Genomic DNA, 7,557 nt, shown 5'->3' with positions numbered 1-7,557 from the left:
TGCATTCTAAGGAGCATATAGGCTTATGTGAGAAGATGGATGAATGGCTCAGTGCAGGCCATACTCATTACTGAAAGCACAACATAAAGCTCATACTCTGTAGAATATGGATAAGGACCATTATTTCTCCATATAAAAGTCAATATTAAATACTGTCAAACAAATACTCCCTATTCATCTCAGACTGTTATTATTTGAGCAACTCAGTAATATCATAAGGGGTTGGCAAAGTCTGTCCCTCGTCCACCCAGTCATCAATCATCTTAGATGTTATCCTAGAAACTGGAGCTCAACTAGATGTTTTTGTTTCTTGAGTCTTCTTTTTTTTTGTTGAATTAACAGGACACTGCAAAACAGAAAATTATGTACACAGTTCAAACTGTTCAAGTATGCATTAATGCAACATTAAAAGTCACACTTTTTAAAAAGGTCTTAAAAGTGGAAATACAGTAAGACAAAATTATTCCAAGGACAAGGTATACGAGACTCGAAGGTTTGACTTTAAAATCTAAAAGTTTAAGGTCCCAGATGTGCCATATTGAATCTGGAAAGTATAGCCATTAGAGCTAGATTCTGGTACAAAAGTTCGATCTTCTTCCTCTGCAGAGAAACAATTAAGCTTGAGGGAGACTTATATGCCATTTTATTTTCATGGGATTGAAGTGCTTCAATTCTTTCTAGTCCTCCACATTCTTCAATTAGGATACACAGTTTTTCAATTTCATTTGGTTTTTCAGCAGCCAGAAAAATATTTGAGATTGCATCCAAAATAACCAGGATAATTTTGCTGTCTTTTGCAGATAAGTGGTTGACTAAAGGTTCCAGAATTCCATTTTGTACAAGATATACAATCTGCTCAACTGTTCCACCACTTGTATAGTTTGTGACAGCCCATACAGCTTCTTTCTGGGACTTAAAACCTCCCTTTGACAGAATTCCAATCAAGGATGGAACTAGTCCATGATTCACAACTTGCTGTGTTTGGTCCTGATGGTGCACTGTTATGTTTGACGTAGTCCATGCAGCCTCCTTCTGGATATTGGTTTTGGGGTGAGTAAGCGGTTAGGAAATACAATAAGTGATCCTTAATCTATTACAATCTAAGTTTGTTCATCTGTCCCAGTGACAATGTTTCCTTTAGCCCATAAGGGAGGAGTCACTATCAGCAATTCACCAGATCCTAGAATTTTCAGTAGCTGTGGGACAACTCTAGTTTTTACAACCACTTCGATCCTGTTATTTGAGCCATCTGTGAGATAGGAAATAGCCCAACAGGTATCTGCCAGAACTTCTGGGTCATCATCACACAAAAGGCAAACTAAAGTAGGAAGAATTTGCTCAACAGCTTCTATTGGGGGAGCAGGATTCTTGTTATGACAAAGATTTAAAAGTCCCCAGGTAAGATTTCTTAAGTGACCACATGTTAATGATGATATATCAGGAACTGCAAGTAGAGCTAAAAGAGGGTCTTTTGCACTATACTTGATAACCGTGTCTCTGTAGGCTGAACCATCACCTACAATGTTTCCCAGAGCCCACACTGCCTGTTCGTTGATGAGAGTCCAATGGGGCCAATAGTCCCTCCCTCTACCACAGCCTTGGTTTGGTCTGATGTTTCAGAAGCAATGTTTGTAAGTGCCCAAGCAGATTCAAACCGAATCAGATCACAGTCTGTCTTGTTCAAGAAGCCTACAAATTTTTGAATCATACCAGTCTTAATTATTTGGTCTAGGGGAAGCTGTTTTTCCCTAGAAAGGTTTCCTAGCAGTTTGGGTAGCTTGAAGTTGAACCTCCAGCTTATTACTATCTATGCCTTTGACAGTATCTTCAGCAGACCAAAGTGCAGGAACCCTGGTTATTTCAGTTTTGTTTCAAAGGAGATCTCTGCGTGATCAGGAATAGTGCTGACATTTCTTCTTTTCAGAATATGGTCATCTTTTTTTTTAGCTTTCCTCACTTCTGTGTTCACTTTAGTACACAGGACCCTCTTTTCTGTGCTGTCTTTCCCTTTGTTCTTAAACCTATTAAGCCTGGCAGCTGGTGAATTAGCATTTTCGTTGGTGGACATGGATATGTTCAAAGCTGAGAGAAAAGCAAGGAGGGAAATTACAGGAGGTCACTGGGACCCATAGGGGAAGCAGGAAGAGCTTGCCCCTAAGTCATGGTTAGACTTCCAACAGCCACTACAGCTAAGCTCCTTTGAGTCTTCTTAACAAAGGTCTAGGGCACATATTTATTTCTGTGAAAAATACTCTTCCTGAAAACAGCCCATACAGTAAGATCAATCTGATGAATCCAGTTGGCAGAATTCATCAAACTGATGAAGGCCTTTCCTGATGAAGCTGATTGAATTTTATACGTGTCATAGGCTATACTTCAGCCCTAAAAGGGCATGTTTTACTAATGCCACCAATCGGGTATTTCATTAGCTCCCAAGAAAGGGAGCTGTTTCTCTAAAGGCAAGTTGGAACCTTATAGTCTTAGACAGCTTTCCAAAAGAATGAAAGATTAAATACATGACCCATGGGGGTCACAGGGCCAATATATGGCAAAGGTGGGACTTAAATCTGGGTCTTCCTAATTGCCAGATTACCTTTCTAACCACTTCACCAAGCCACCTCTCATGCAGTGGGTAATTAATTGGCCATGTTGCATTGGATTAGGAATGGAACTCAATGGGAATAGAAATGAAGATATTAAACACTTATGGTGCTCAAGCTTGAGTTCAATTAAATTGGTCCTTTTATTGACTATAGTTTGAATGATCCAGGCTGTTTCTTTCCCTGACTCTTGTATCTCTCCCTCCTAGTCCACACTATTTATGATATTAGTAAACAGCAATTTATTCCTGAGCAGTTCAACTTATGGTGTACTATGTCCCAAAGCTTTCATTTTGCCACACTTGCAGAACTATCTATTCACCAATTGGTTATCCCACACATATGTATGGACCAATTAGCAAGTGTTAGTTTCTTTCTGAAGTTAAATTCTCAAAATGCATCCCCATTTTCTAATGATAATAACAAAGATGCGTCTTTAGTCTAATCTATCGTCATCCTCAGAATATCATAAAGTGTCACAGTAGGAGTTTATTGATGGTTATCATTTCCCTCCATTCCTCTTTCCTCACTCCAGATTAAATGATGACTGCCTCCTTCACCTTTTCCCAAAGGTCTTGATTTCCAGCCTAATTTTCATTTTGAAATTAAGGCCTCAGAGCAAAGGTGAAAAGAAATAATACAAAGCAACCAAACCTTTTGGGGGAAACGAAGCACTATTTACACAGGTTCCTCTCTTCCTCCCACTCTACCCAAGTTGCTTTCCTGGAGCCTGAAGGTAAGCTCAGCAAGAAGGCTCAGAGGTTAATAGTTTGATGGTGCAGGCAGCCACCTGATTTTCTCTGGCATGTTTTCACCTGGGAAAGGAAAAATAAATTAGAAAGATTCCCTTCCTCCTTCTAACAGGCTAAAGAGAACCTCAGGGTGGGGGGGGGGGGGGCGGGGGATGAGGGGGAAATCTGCAGGAGGCATTTGACATTTGGAAGGAATATTTTCTTCCTTCCTCTTTGAAAACTGCCAATTAAGTGTAGCCTCAGGGTCCATTTATTACACTCATTCTGAAAGCAAAATGTTCTCCGCAGAAGTACTAGGAAAGAAGATGTGGGCAGGTAGTAAAAAGGGAGGGGAGAGAAGTTCTTTTCTCTCCCTTCCCCCACTTAAATAGCTTTAAAAAGTCAAACTACTATGGTGTTTAGGAACATTGGGAAAGGATATTGTACTCATCAGGGAGATCTATGTACACTTTAACTGCTCACTAATGTTATGGATTATCTCCTGCATGTAGTCCATATAAAAGAAGGATTCCCTATTGATTGTAAGTTTCTCTAAATGTTCCTCTTCACAGATCATAGAATCAAATAATATAGACCTTGAAGGGACCTTAGGGATCATGTAGTACAGCCATCTCATTTTATTAATGAGAAACCTAAGAACCAGAGACCAGAAGTGAATTTCCCAAAGGAATTGTTTTTAGGGATGTGGGGGTGAAGATCAAATCTATGATTTCATAGCTATAAGGAATTCTAAGTAAGGAACTCCCTCTATCATTGCAAATTGGCACCTTTTCTGCAACTTATAGTCAGAGAGTTGTATAGGTGTGTCTTTGACAAGTTAATTGACAATTAGGCTCACTAGTGCAGTTATGTTTAAGAACTCGGGTCTTCCTAACACTGAATCCATTGGTCTAGCAACTCTTTTTGATTTATTTTATTTTTAATTTATGGAATAAAACAAACATTTTCCTAACATAGTATAATTAAAAAAAAAGATTGCACACGAAACTGCAAATCTACTCTGAATAACTTGCTATTCCTTTTAAACACACAACAAAGTTATCGTGTAAATTTCTTTCTTTTTTTTTCCTTCACTTCCTCCCCAACCTCGAGCTGGCCACTACTAGACACAAATAGGTACACACACACACACACACACACACACACACACACACACACGTAAAATTATTCTGTACATATTTCTATTTATCAGTTCTTTTTCTGGATGCAGATAGCATCTTTCTTCATTTGTCTTTTATAGTTAATTTGGGTATTTATAATAGTAAAAAAACTTATTTCCTTAAAGTCCTTCTTAAAACAATATGTTATATATATTCATATATACGTGTATTTATGAATATATAATACATGTTTATAAAATGTTTCTGTATACAGTTTTCTCTTTGTTCTGCTCATTTTGATCTTCATTATTTGGTGTGAGTCTTTCCATGTTTTTCTAAGGTCATTGAGTTCGTCATTTCTTATAGCACAGTAGTATTCCATTACAATCATACATCAAGGCTTATTCGACCACTATCTATGCACTCTTACAAATTGTTGCGATTCCAAACCAGCTTTTCTGATGAGGAGTCTTATGGTAAGTGCGTGAAGCACCAAAACAGGGCAGGGGCCTTCTCGGGAAAATCCACAGTGTTGTGCAAGAGATCAACCTAATAATCTTCACTAAAACAAATCCAAAATTAATGAAAAAGTTAAATAGTATAGATAATATAGCATGTATAGCTTGTAACTGTAATTACATGAATTCAATGAGTTAACTCACTGAATGCATCTATCAACATGTAAATCTGAGACAGGCGCTGAAGAAGGACTATAAGCTCAGTACAGAATTGAACACAAAAACGGGTTGGTATCTGGGAGACTGCTCAATGATTCTGATGATCACAAATCACTTGATGCCAAGAACTCCTGTCTGTTTCGTGTGGAATATACCCTGGGGATGCTATATAGCTACAAATCACAGAACATCACAATATGAAAATAATTAAAATACTCAATTGAAAAGTCAATTCAAAGCCTAATAGAAAGATATATGGTTGGTCTAACTAAGTTACAGTGTTACCAAAAATGATTTGTGAATAAGAGTGCTAAAAATTTATTATTTAGAACATATATGATATGAAAAAAGTGTGGGCTCTCCAGGAATCAAAAATGAGTCAAAAGGTCAATATCACAAATTTTGTGGAAGTAACTTTAACCTTGAGATACTAAATAGATATGGTGGAAATCTCCAACATGTTTCATAAATACTTTATGGAAAACTTATGGAAAAGAAAATACGGACAAGAACTTCATGTGAAGAGAAGGTAGAAAGATGTTGTGATTAGGATCTGATCAAATCACAGATCCCTAAAACTATCAAAATAGTGAGTATCATAGACTATCAGCACAACAAGGATCCTTAGAGATCGTGGGTTTTACAGATGAAGAAAGTGAATTACAGACAGGGGAATTGTCTTGTCCACAGATACATATTAAATTAATGACAGTCAACTGCAGAGCACAGGTCCTCTAAGTTCTGGGCCACAATGAATTTATTACTTAGTATATTGTGTTGTTATTTTAAATATGTTTCATCATAGGACCATGGCTAGTGAGTAAAAGACATGCTAGTAGAATCCAGGTTTCTTGATTCTGATTCATTTCAGTGTTATGGAAAAATATCATTTTAAAGAAAAACAAACAAAATAAAAGACATGTGCAAATGATCAATGCTTGTTTTCATTCAAAAGGGATTCACTTGACTAACACTGATACAATAAGTTTATGATATAGGAGATGAGTTCTAGCGATTGGTCTGCGGTACATATACGTTAAGTAGGGTTCTCAAGATTTACACAGCTAGTCAATGTCAGAGGAAGGATCTGAGTACATAATTTCCTGTATTTAAGTTCAACACTTACTTTTGTGCTGTGCTTCTCCTTCTCTACCTTCTACTACTACTACTACTACTACTACTACTACTACTACTACTGCTACTACTGCTACTACTGCTACTACTGCTACTACTGCTACTACTGCTACTACTGCTACTACTACTACTACTACTACTACATACTACTCACACATATACACACACAATATGAATACATATGCAATGTATATATACTTACATACACAGAAAATACAATGACTTCTAGATTTGGAGTCAGGAAGAGCTGGGTGCAAATCCAGTCTGAATCACTTCCTTGGCTGTGTTGCCCTGGGCAAATCATTTAACAATTTGTTCCTACACAGACTGAGACCAGCCTATCATTCCAACCTATTTCACTCCCCTAATATAAATATTTTTGCCATACATAGATTGTTGTATTTATTGTTTCTCAAACATCCCTTGCACGTTCATTGTCTCCATGTCTTTCTTTTCCAGCAATATTCCTCTCCAAAAGGAATACTTTAACCCCTACTCTCCTGACCAAATCCTTCTTATCCTTCAGGGCTTGGCTGAATTTTTACCTGCTCTGTGATACCTTTCCCATTCTTTCTAGCCTGTAGTCATCTTTCATTTCCTGGGCAAGCCTCAGTTTCCTCATCTGTAAAATGAGCTTTAGAAGTAAATGGCAAGCCACTCCAGTATCTCTCCTAAGCAAAGCCCTAATGGGGTCACTTTTTTGTTTGTTTGTTTTGCAAGGCAATTGGGGTTAAGTGACATGTTTAGAATCATACGGCTAGTAAATTTCAAGTGTCTGAGGCTAGATTTGAACTCAGGTCCTCCTAACTCTAGGGCTGGTGCTCTACCCACTGCTCCACTTAGCTGCTTTGCATTGCTAGGTACTTTATCATGTCGGGGCAGATACGTGGCTCAGTGGATAGAGTGCTAGACCTAAAGTCAGAAAGACATATACCTGAGTTCAAATGTGGCTTCAGATACTCACTAGATCCAACCCTGGGCAAGTGACTTAACACTGTTCCCCTCAGTTCCCTCATCTGTAAAATGATCTGGAGAAGGAAATGGCAAACCCATCCATTATCTATGCCAAGAAAGTGCCAAACGGGGTCAAGAAAAGTCAGACACAAATGAAAAACAACACTTTGTCATGTATAAGTCTAGTTTTTCAACTAGACTGCTAGGTCTTTGAGGGAAAGCACTATGGTTTTTCTTCCTTTGCATTTCTCATATTGCCTCTAGTATAGTAGAATATTCATCAGTATTTGATTCATCCCTCTCATCATCCTCAGCAGCAGCATTATCACAACTCATATTT

The 7,557-nt window shown here is 37.9% G+C and overlaps 1 pseudogene; it reads right to left on the bottom strand.

The window, feature by feature from the left end:
• Nucleotides 1–508: 508 nt before the first annotated feature.
• On the bottom strand, nt 509–2,068 carry LOC118840145 (annotated as a pseudogene).
• Between the last annotated feature and the right edge of the window lie 5,489 nt (nt 2,069–7,557).

The sequence above is a fragment of the Trichosurus vulpecula genome, chromosome 2, assembly GCF_011100635.1.
Source record: "Trichosurus vulpecula isolate mTriVul1 chromosome 2, mTriVul1.pri, whole genome shotgun sequence".
In the NCBI taxonomy this organism is placed as follows: Eukaryota; Metazoa; Chordata; class Mammalia; order Diprotodontia; family Phalangeridae; genus Trichosurus; species Trichosurus vulpecula.
This window is presented reverse-complemented; position numbering and strand designations above follow the sequence as displayed.